The sequence below is a fragment of the Leptonychotes weddellii genome, chromosome 3, assembly GCF_054177405.1.
Source record: "Leptonychotes weddellii isolate Sample4059 chromosome 3, ASM5417740v2, whole genome shotgun sequence".
Taxonomy (NCBI): domain Eukaryota; kingdom Metazoa; phylum Chordata; class Mammalia; order Carnivora; family Phocidae; genus Leptonychotes; species Leptonychotes weddellii.
The window spans coordinates 87268754-87280744 of NC_138371.1; the positions used below are offsets into that span (position 1 = coordinate 87268754).

General features: G+C 41.1%; 1 long non-coding RNA gene across 1 annotated transcript in view; it reads right to left on the bottom strand.

The window, feature by feature from the left end:
• LOC145720573 (uncharacterized) overlaps positions 1-11779 on the bottom strand; it is a 152338-nt gene extending 140559 nt beyond the window's left edge. The window contains exon 1 of the long non-coding RNA XR_014143639.1: positions 11025-11779. This is a non-coding gene — a long non-coding RNA (uncharacterized LOC145720573). The remainder of the gene's footprint in view (positions 1-11024) is intronic.
• Between the last annotated feature and the right edge of the window lie 212 nt (positions 11780-11991).

The following is an 11991-nucleotide window of genomic DNA, read 5'->3' on the forward strand; positions in this document are numbered from 1 at the left end:
ACTTGGGCCAGAGCATCTGCATGTTCTGGAGGAGAGCAGGCTTGTCTGCTTGTGCAGTGGCTCTGTTTTGGCTAGAGAAAGGCAATGGTGTCATCATTCCCACCATGTGGCCGTCCTGTTACCGCCTCCTGCTCTGACATGATTGTGAGTGTTGAGCCCTCAAGTCACTACAGGAAGCAAGTTTCTGCTTCTAGCAACTCAGGCCATTCTGTCTGGACATCTTAACTCTGAGAAGTTGGCCTTTACTCAGGCACTCTTTCTGCTTTGGGAGAAAAGAACTATCATAGCTAATGTTTATTGAGAACTGACTATGCACCAGGCACTGTTCTAAGCCCAGTCTTTATGTTAACTCATTTAATCCTCCTAACACTTGAGGTAGGTATTATTACCGTTCCCACTTTACAGATAAGGAAAGAGAGGGGTGGAGAGGCTCAATAACTTGTTAAATTCAATCTGCAAGTAAGTGACATTATGGATGATGGTCAAGAGCTCTAACAAGTAAGATGATCCAGGCACTGGGCAACCAGAGGCAAGGCTGTGGCCACTCGGAACAGATGCTACCTGTACACAGAGCAGGCATGGCTAAGCAGCTACCACTGGCTGAGAAGCACCTCAACTGGGGATAGAAAGCCAGGCAGTCTGGCTGCAGGGTCCACATTCTTGCTGCTCCTCAGAATTGCTTCTTCCCTTTCAGAGTGTCTGGCACGGAGTAGGTACTCAATTAACAGTGGGCTAAATTGAAGTGCTCTGTTGTCTAACTGCTTCCCTGTTGGGATTCCTGTATTTTCTGTCTCCTGATGCTCCTCTTGGCACCTAGGACTGTGAGCAAGGCCTAGAGCATGACTGTGTTCCTGTGGAACCCCTCAAAAGTAGTCTTGTAGTGTCCACACCAGCATACCTCTTCTCTTTGCCTCTCTTTTCAAGATCCAGTCCCCTTCACCTCCTTCCAGCTTCTTCTCCAAGCAAACAACCTGTCACTCCCCATGTCAATACACCCACAGTTCTTCTTTTGCTCTTTCTCAAATTGTACTGTGCCATGTGATGGCTTCCCAGAAGGCAATGAGAATTTGGGGCTCTCAAGAGGTGGCCCAGGCTGGTCCTGGAGAAGTGGGGCAGGAGGCCGAGGCCTATGCAATGGCTGAATGAACAACCCTAGGAGGCCTTTCAAGTTCCTGTGTCTTTTGGGGAGAGAAATAAAATTCTTGCAGTGGATCATCTCCCCAGATTAAAAAAGGACATAGTGTTCCCATTTAGCAGGTCTGGGATGGAGCCTGAGAATTTGCATTTCTAATGAATTTCCAGGTTCTACTGGTCTGGGCAGTACAGCTCGAGACCACCACACTACACTCCTCTGTCCCCAGGGCCAGCCTTCCTCTACTTCAGGGGAAACTCTTAGAGATGAATTTCACCTGGGAGATTGGAAGCACTCCTGGCCTGAGGCCCCAGGCCAGTTCGAGTTCTTTTCCGGCAGCCTTGGCTGCATCTTCATTATGGGCACTTGAGTGAAGAGTTAATCCTGACCAAAGTCCCAACACCTGGCCTTGCTGGCCTGAAACCAAGTGCTACTCCAGGTGTGGTGTGGTGTGTAGGGTGTGGGGGGTGTGGGGGCTTTGGCGTGTGGTGTGGTGTGGTATGGCGTTGGTGGCCTGGCCAGCCAGGAGTACGTGTGATCTACATCTCCCCACCAGGAACCTGTTAACCACCAATTCCACATGCCTGCTAATGTCCCATTGGGATCCTGATTTCCATAGGCATAAAAGAGTGCCTAATGAAAATCCTCTCTGTGATCCCACCCCAAGCCTACAGGTTTCCTCTTCAGATCAGTCAGTGTTAACCTCCTCTCTGAATTTTCTCTATCCTCTCCAGATAGGTTACAGCTTTCGCCTTGGGATCCCCAAACATTGTATGCACATCCTGACTACTGCATTTGTGGCATTGGGCTGTGAGCAACCAGAGGGCATATCTCTGTGCCTTGCTGATCTTTGTGAAAGTGCAGGATACATTGTGGGTACTCTAAATGCCTAACGAATGAAAACAAAAACGAGGAAGAGGAAGACAACAAAGCACAACAGATATAAACATAGTCTGGCTTTGGCCTGAGGAGAGGTTCCAGCTTTACCACGTGCTAATTGTGTAAACTTGTGGAATCACTTAACTGAGTTCTTTCTCAGTTTTCTAATCTGTAAAATAAATACAACGTCTTCCTCATAGGGCTGTTGTGGTATTAAGTAAGATAATACATATAAAACTTCTGTCACCATGCCTGGTACACAGTAAGTGCTCAGGCAATGGTATTTATGAAAGAATTGTGTTCTGGACAGGTGAGGAGTCAGTAGGCAGGGGACTGGCCCATGAAGAGGAGTCCTGGAGTCTTTGTCTTTCAGGGTATTATTCAGTATCATCTTTCAATTTGAGACACTGAAGTGGGATAAAGCAGGAGACTCTAATGGGTAGATGTGTCCTGTCTGAAGGGAGAGGGCCAAAGACAGTGGAAAGACTCAAGAAGACAGACTGGTCTTCACTTCCACTTCTGTGTTTGGTTTTAGTGGTTCTAATTCACTGGCTGCTCTCTTTCACGCACATCCTGTCTGGCTGTATCCATCAGCTGATCTGAATCCTACAAAGAGTAGAGGTAATCATGGTAAAACCCAAATAGGCCTGTGCCTGAGAACTAGGACATCAGGGACCAGTGTTTAATAGGTGTTTGGGAATGACAGTGTTTATTATGTATGCACAATATGTCAGGGTTATTAAAAACACTCCTTGTTAATAGAAATACTATATGATCCAGTAATTCCCCAATGGGTATTTACCCAAAGAAAATGAAAACACTCATTTGAAAAATGTATGCACCCCTATGTTTACTGCATTATTTACAATAGCCATATTATAGAAGCAACCCAAGTGTCCATCAATAGAAGAATGATGAAGGTGTGTGTGTGTGTGTGTGTGTGTGTGTGAATGCAATGGGATATTACTCAGCTATAGAAAAGAATGAGATCTTGCCATTTGTGACAACATGGATGGACACAGATGGCATTACACTAAGTGAGATGACAACTACCATATGATTTCACTTACATGTAGAATGTAAAAAACAAAAGAAATAATAGGAACATCCAAGTACATTAAACAGTTAATAGCAAACAAAAAGGAACTAATTGATAATAATACAATAATAGTGGGGGACTTTAGCACCACACTTACATCAATGGACAGATCATCTAAACAGAAAATCAACAAGGAAACAATGGCTTTTAATGACACACTGGACCAAATGGATTTAACAGATATATTCAGAACATTCCATCCTAAAACAGCAGAATACACATTCCTTTCAAGTGCACAGGAACATTCTCCAGAATAGACCACATATTAGCATACAAAGCAAACATCAACAAATTTAAGAAGATTGAAATCATACAGTGTATATTTTCTCATCACAATGCTATGAAACCAGAAGTCAACCACAAGAAAATATCTGGAAAGAACACAAATACATGAAGGTTAATAACATGCTACTAAACAATAAATGGGTTAACCAGGAAGTCAATGAAGAAATGAAAAAGTATATGGAAACAAATGAAAATGAAAGTCCAACAGTCAAAAGCCTCTGGGATGCAGCAAAAGCTGTTCTAAGAGAGAAGTTTATAGCAATACAGGCCTACCTCAAGAAGCAAGAAATATCTCAATAAACAACATAACCTTGTACTTAAAGGAGCTAGAAAAAGAACAGGAAATGAAGCCTAAAGCCAGCAGAAGGAAAGAAATAATAAATTAGAGCAGAAATAAATGATATAGAAACTAAAAAACAAAACAAAACAAAAAAACACAATAGAACAGATCAATGAAATCAGGAGCTGGTTCTTTGGGGGGAAAAAAATTAAACTGATAAATCTCTAGCCAGACTTACCAAAAAAGAGAAAGGACCCAAATAAATCACACATGAGAGAGGAGAATAGAACCAACACCACAGAAATACAATCATAAGAGAATATTATGAAAAACAATATGCCACAAATTGGACAACCTAGAACAAATGGATAAATTCCTAGAAACATATAAATTGAAACAGGACAAAATGGTAAATTTGAAGAGACCAATAACCAGCAAAGAGATTGAGTCAGTAGTCAAAAACTCTTGAAAGTCCAGGACCAGATGACTTCACAGGCAAACTCTACCAAACATTTAAAGAAGAGTTAATACCTAATCTTCTTAAACTATTCCAAAAAATAGGAAAGGAAGGAAAACTTCCAAATTTGTTCTGTAAGGCCAGCATTACCTTGATACTAAAACCAGAAAAAGATACGACTAAAGAAGAGAATTACAGCAACTTCTTTCAAGATACATCTCCAAAGGCTAGTGAAACAAAAGCAAAAATGAACTTTTGGGACTTCATCAAGATAAAAAGCTTCTGCACAGCAAAGGAAACAGTCAACCAAACAAAGAGGCAACCCACAGAACAGGAGAAGATATTTGCAAATGACACTACAGATAAAGGGCTGGTATCCAAGATCTATAAAGAACTTCTCAAACTCAACACCCAAAAAACAAATAATCAAGTCAAAAAATGGGCAGAAGGCATGAACAGACACTTCTCTGAAGAAGACATACAAATGGCTAACAGACACATGAAAAAATGTTCATCATCATTAGCCATCAGGGAAATTCAAATTAAAACCACATTGAGATACCACCTTACATCAGTTAGATTGGCAAAAATTGACAGGGCAAGTAACAACAAATGTTGGAGACATTGTGGAGAAAGGGGAACCTTCTTTTGGTGGGAATGCAAGTTGGTACAGCCACTTTGGAAAACAGTGTGAAGGTTCCTCAAAAAATTAAAAATAGAGCTACCCCATGACCCAGCAATTGCACTCCTGGGTATTTACCCCACAGACACAGATGTAAGAGAAAAGAAGGGCCATATGCACCCCAATGTTCATAGCAGCAATGTCCACAATAGCCAAACTGTGGAAAGAGCTGAGATGCCCTTCAACAGATGAATGGATAAAGAAGATGTGGTCCATATATACAATGGAATATTACTCAGCCATCAGAAAGGCTGAATACCCAACTTTTACATCAACATGAATGGGACTGGAGGAGATTATGCTAAGTGAAATAAGTAAAGCAGAGAAAGTCAATTACCATATGGTTTCACTTGTTGGTGGAACATAAGGAATAGAATGGAGAACATTAGGAGATGGAAGAGAAAAATGAAGGGGGGAAATCAGAGGGAGAGATGAACCATGAGAGACTATAGACTCTGAGAAACAAACTGAGGGTTTTAGAGGGGAGGGGAGTGGGGGGATGGGTTAATCCGGTGATGGGTATTAAGGACGGCATGTACTGCATGGAGCACTGGGTGTTATACGGAAACAATGAATAGTGGATCACCATATCAAAAACTAATGATGTACTGTATGGTGACTAACATAACATAACAAAATTAAATTTAAAAAAAGAGAGAGAGAATTACAGGCCAATATCCCTGATGAACATAGATGCAAAAATCTCCATAAAATACTAGCAAACCAAATTCAGGAATACATTAAAAAAATTATTCACCATGATCAAGTGAGATTTACTCCTGGGTGGCAAGAAAGTTTCCATATTCTGCAAATCAATCAATGTGATAAATCACATCAATAAGAGAAAAGATAAGAACCATATGACCATTTCAATAGATGCAGAAAAAGCATTTGACAAAGTATGACACCCAATGATAAAAATCCTCAACAAAATAGGGTGTTTTTTTTTAAAGATTTATTTATTTATTTATTCATGAGAGACAGAGAGAGAGAGAGAGAGAAAGGCAGAGGGAGAAGCAGGCTCCCTGCTCAGCAGGGAGCCCGACGCAGGACTCGATCCCAGGACCCTGGGATCATGACCTGAGCCGAAGGCAGATGCTTAACCATCTGAGCCACCCAGGCGCCCAACAAAATAGGTTTTGAGGGAGCATACCTCAACATAATAAAGGCCATCTAGGGCGCCTGCTTCTCCCTCTGACCCTCTCCCCTCTCATGCTGTTTCTCTCTTGCTCGCTCTCTAAAAAATAAATAAAATCTTTAAATAAATAAATAAATAAATAAAATAAAGGCCATCTAAAAAACAAAAAAAAGGCCATCTATGAAAAACCCACAGCTAACATCATCCTTAATGGGGAAAAACTGAGAGCTTTTCTCCTAAGATTAGGAAAAAGACAAGGATGTCCACTCTCACCACTTTTATTCAACATAGTACTGGAAGTCCTAGCCACAGCAATCAGACAACAAAAGAGATAAAAGGCATCCAAATCAGTAAGGAAGAGAAGTAAAACTTGCACTATTTGCAGATGACATGACCTTATATAGAAAACCTAAAAGACTCCACGAAAAAAATGCTAGAACTGATACAGATTCAGTAAAGTCACAGGATACAAAAATGAATGTACAGAAATCTGTTGCATTTCTATACACCAATAATGAAGTAGCAGAAAGAGAAATTAAAGAACCAATCCCATTTACAATTGCACCAAAAACAATAAGATACCTAGGAATAAACCTAACCAAAGAGATGAAAGACTTGTACTTGGAAAACTATAAAACATAGATGGAAGATTTTTCAAGACGACACAAAGAAATGGAAAGACAGTCCATGCTCATGGATTAGAAGAATAAATATTGTTATAATGTTTATACTACCCAAAGCAAGCTACACTTTAATGCAATCCCTATCAAATTACCAATAGCATTTTACACAGAGCTAGAACAATCCTACAATTTGTATGGAACCACAAAAGACCCTGAATAGCCAAAGCAATCTTCAGAAAGAAAAGCAAAGCTGGAGGCATCACAATTCGGGACTCCAAATTATGTAACAAAACTGTAATAATCAGAACAGTCTGGTATTGTCACAAAAATAGACACAGATCAGTGGAACAGAATAGAAAACCCATAAATGAACCCACAACTATATGGTCAACTAAACTTTGACAAAGCAGGAAAGAATATCTAATGGGAAAAAGACTGTCTCTTCAACAAATGGTGTTAGGAAAACTGGACAGCAACATGGAAAACGATGAAACTGGACCACTTTCTTAAACCATACACAAAAATAAATTCAGAATGGATTAAACACCTAAATGGGAGACCTGAAACCATCAAAATCCTAGAAGAGAACATAGGCAGTAACTTCTTTCCAGATGTGTCTCTTGAGGTAAGGGAAACAAAAGCAAAAATTAACTATTAGGACTTCCATAAAAATAAAAAGCTTCTGCACAATGAAGGAAACAATAAGACTAAAAGGCAACCTATGGAATGGGAGAAGATGTTTGCAAATGACATATCTGACAAAGTGCTACTATCCAAAATACATAAAGAACTTACAGAACTTAACACCCCAAAAATGAATATTTCAATTAAAATTAGGTACTATACAGTGGCTAACTGAACATAATAAAAAATAAATAAATGAGCAGAAGACAAGAACAGACATTTCTCCAAAAAAGACATCCAGAAGGTCAACAGACACATGAAAATGTGCTCAACATCCCTTATCATCAGAGAAATGCAAATGAGATATTACCTCACACCTGTCAGAATGGCTAACATCGACAACACAAGAAATAACAGATGTTGGCGAGCATGCGGAGAAAGGGGAACCCTCTTGCATCGTTGGTGGGAATGCAAACTGGTGCAGCCACTCTGGAAAACAGTATGGAGTTTCCTCAAAAAGTTAAAAATAAAGCTATCAATGATCCAGCAACTGCATTCCTATGTATTTACCCAAAGAATACAAGAACACTAATTCAAAGGGATACATGCACCCCTATGTTTATAGCAGTATTATTAACAATAACCAAGATTGGAAGCAGCTCAAGTGTCCATCTATTGATGAACAGATAAAGAAACCGTGGTATATATACACAATGGAATATTAGTCATAAAAAATAATGAAATCTTTGCCATTTGCAACGACATGGATGGAGGTAGAAAGTATAATGCTAAGTGAAATACATCAGTCAGAGAAAGACGAATACCATATGATTTCATTATTATGTGGAATTTAAGAAACAAAACAAGGAAAGGGGAAAAGAAAACCAGAGACAGAGAGTGACAAAGCAAGAAACAGACTCTTATTTAAGAGAGCAAATTGATGGATACTGGAGGGGAGGTGGGTGGGGGGATGGGTAAAATAGGTGATAGGGATTAAGGAGTACACTTGTCATGATGAGCACCGGGTGATGTACGGAACTGTTGAGTTACTATATTGTATACCTGAAACCCATTATTACACAGTATAATAACTAACTGGAATTAAAATAAAAACTTAAAAAAACCCCAGACTCTTAAATACAGAGAACAAACTGTTGGGGGGATGGGTGAAACAGATAAAGAGGATTAAGAGGTACACACTTCTGGATATAAAATAAGTAAGTCATGGAAATGAAAAGTACAGCATAGGGAATATCGTCCATAATATTGGTAATAACATTATATGGTAACAGATGGTGGCTACACTTATCCTGGTGAGCACTGAGTAATGTATACAATTGTCAAATATGTTGTGCACCTAAAACTAATATAACATTGTGTGCCATACTTCAGTTAAAAAACACACTCCTTGTTCAATCCTCTCAGCTATGGTTGGCTTTCATATTAGCTGACCTCCCTTTGGTGCTGTGGAAAGATACGTGACATAATGTGGTTGAAATGATGAGTTGCAGTCGTCCTGGTATCACATCCAGTTCTCCTCCCCTTGCAACTGGACAGGGCCATGTGCCTAGTTCTGGGTGACCTGTGAGCAGAGGGGGTCGGTATCCCACACACCTCTCTTTGCCGGGGCATGCGATCCTGCAGGAGGCTTTGTTTTTAGGGGCAGAGCTGCAAGATTAAAACCACCTGACCCTGGAGCTGCCACACAAGGAAAGCTGCCTTCAAGAAGCATTTGCATCACCCAAAATCCTTTGCAGCCTTTAATTAAAGCCACTGAAATTTGGGGGCTGTTTTTTACTCTGAGATAGCCTAGCTTATGCTAATTCAGAAAGCAAGGAGAACATGTCACACTTCTTATCACACGTTCCCCATCATCAGCAGTTAAGACACGGCATTCCACGCATGCATTTAATGTAGCCGTCCACGTACCTTGGTTTCTAATTTTCTTGATCATTATGTTTTTGGCCTGAAGCTTCCCCCCTCAACCCCCACCCCCAATTTTAGAGGACCACCTTAGCCCAAAGTCTTCAGATGAGACCTAGCGGCCATCCTCGTTAGATCAAACCTGTCCCTATCCTGTTGAAAATATTCATGCTTTACTAATGGTGAGGACAGAGTACCAGCAGCTCTGTAAACAGGATCTCCAGATGGATCACGGATTGATAAAATCCAGGGAAATACATAAGCCAATGATTAACTACTTTGTCCATTTTTATTGTTTCTTGGTTGTGTGCCCCCAGATAAGAGGTAGCAGAGTGTAGATATCTAGATCACAGAAAGTGAAATTGGTTTCCCAGGGGAAGTTCGATTGGGAGGAGCAGTGTGGTTGAATGTAATTAGAGGTCCTGGGTTACTGTCACACAACTCTGGTAGGCACTGTTTCTATCAGGTTTCATAGAAATGGAAATTTTGTGCTCAAGGAACACAGTGTTGACTGTGCAGCAGGGCAGGCCCGAATCATGTCCTGTGCCTCAGTTTCCTTCTTGTAAAATGGGGCTATTACATGCTTCCCAGGCCTTCGGAAAAGCTATACTCCGTACTTTTCTTAATAGTTATACTTTTTCTTTTTTACTGTGGGTAAATAAAATTTCTATAGAACACACACAAAGAATAAGGGTTCCAAAAGAACCCAGGATCAGAGACACACTGAAATAGAAATTCTGATGGATGAAACACTATTTAAAACTCTCAGGGGTTGGCAGATTACCTCCTGGGGACCAGATCTAGCCTCTGGCTTATTTCTGTAAACAAAGTTTCATTAAAACACAGTCAAGCTCATTCATCTTACATTATATTTATGGCTGTTTTCACAGTACAACAGCAGAGTTAAGTCATTGTGACAAAAATATATGGCCCACAAAGCCTGCAATACATATAATTTGGTCAATGACAGCCAAGACTAGAACAGTGGTTCTCAAACTTGAGCGTGCGTCTCAGAATCAATAGTGGCGGGCTTATTAAAATACAGGTTTCTGGGCTCTACCCTGGAGTTTCTTATTCAGTAGGTGTGGGGTGGGACCCATGAATCTATTTCTATCAAGTCCCACCCAGCTGATGCTGATGTTGCTGTTCCGGGGACCACAGCTGAGAACCATAAGACTCGGGCGTATGGTCTACAAGACATACTGATGAGACAAATTCCAATGGGAATGGAACAGAATGGGCACCAGCTGTGCATGGAGCTGTTTTTCAATTTCCAGAACAGGCTAGGGGAGAGAGGTGCTTCAGGTGCCTCTTTCTCCAGGACTCTGCCTCAGTTAAAAAAAAAAAAAAAGAAAGAAAGAAAAGGATATCCCAGGGCTACACAGAACCAAGCTACTGATGCTATATTTATTGAATTCATGCTGCACATATACATGGGGAACTCAGTAAATAAGGTTGGCTATAAGAGAACCCCTCCACTTGTGGGAGTATGAGAATCCTGTAAGTCTGCAGCACCCAGGGCCAAATGTTCCTTAGCTACAGTCAGCAGTTACTAACTTGTAGCTATCTAATTACAAAATTCTAGGTGAACACATTAATCTGGTATTACTTCTTTCTGATGGGTGCCAACCTCTGAGCTCTGAGAACCAGTCTCTTCGAGACAAGGCCAAGCAATGATAAGCTTCTCTGTTTTGTTTTTACTTACCCATCTGTCCGCCTATCTTTGCTGCTGTGGGACATCAGTTAATTGGTGTAGGATTGTTACAAAAGAAGCCACTTGGCAGAAATGGGAAACACGGTAGGCGGAAGAGTCATGCGCCAAGTAGGGAATGGAATGGAGGTTTGCCACAGTTCATGTTACAAGAATTCTGCTGCAAAGGAGAAAGACAGGAGTCTTCTTACCTGTGAAGCTGCAGAAGAGGAAGTGAGATCCTGTCGTTTTCGCTCGGTCTAGAAAATTCTCTTCACAGGGACACACAGGAAGGAGGATTATAGTGAAATAAGAGGTTTCTGATCCCTCTTGTCCCATACCCATCAGACTTGGTTCTTTCAGGCCGGGCATGAAAGAAGCTCTTAAGGGACAGCCAGAGAAGGCTGGAATTCAGCGAGGGCTGCCCTTCCTGCACCGCTCCAGACACTGCTCTGCTCTTCATCCCCGCAGTGTGGAGCCCTCCCAACTTAGGGAAACCAGCTGCTCCATAGGCTCCATAGGGCTCAGCGGAGCAGGAGAGCTCTGGTTGAAATTGGCCCCCTCACGTTGTTCATGCATGAAACATGAGGGCAGTTAGGAGCCAGCTGACCAATCATCCCAGGACTGACCAATCAGGGACGAGGTTTTAAAAGTGAAACCCTGAGCTCTTCTTTTTCAGCCCAGCCTAGGGACACTTCTTGCGTTGGGGTCTGTCTCTTCCCCAGGTCTGGGAGGACCTAGGAGAAGGTGGGGATATGAGACAAACTTAGAAGGGAAACTCAGATGTCTGGATATTACAGAGTCTCTGCTTCCTCCCTGGTCTCAGGAAGACTTCTGCTTATCTTGCAAGATGCAGTTACAGCACTCTCCTCCCCCTCTTCTCTGAAAAGTGTTTCCTGACCTTCCCATCAGGACTGGTCTCTTCCCTCTTTGGCCTCTAGAACACATCTCGATCACAGCATTTTTCACATTACTCAAATTGCCTGGTTTCATGTCCGTTTTTGCCCCTGAACCATGTGTCTTTATTTTACTTATTTAAAAACAACGTGTTTTAACTCTTGAGTGCTTAACAAATACCAACTCAGTTAATCTTTGTTTTTTCCCAGCTTTATTGAAATGTAATCAAGATATAACATTCTTTTTTTTTTTTAAAGATTTTATTTATTTATTTGAGACAGA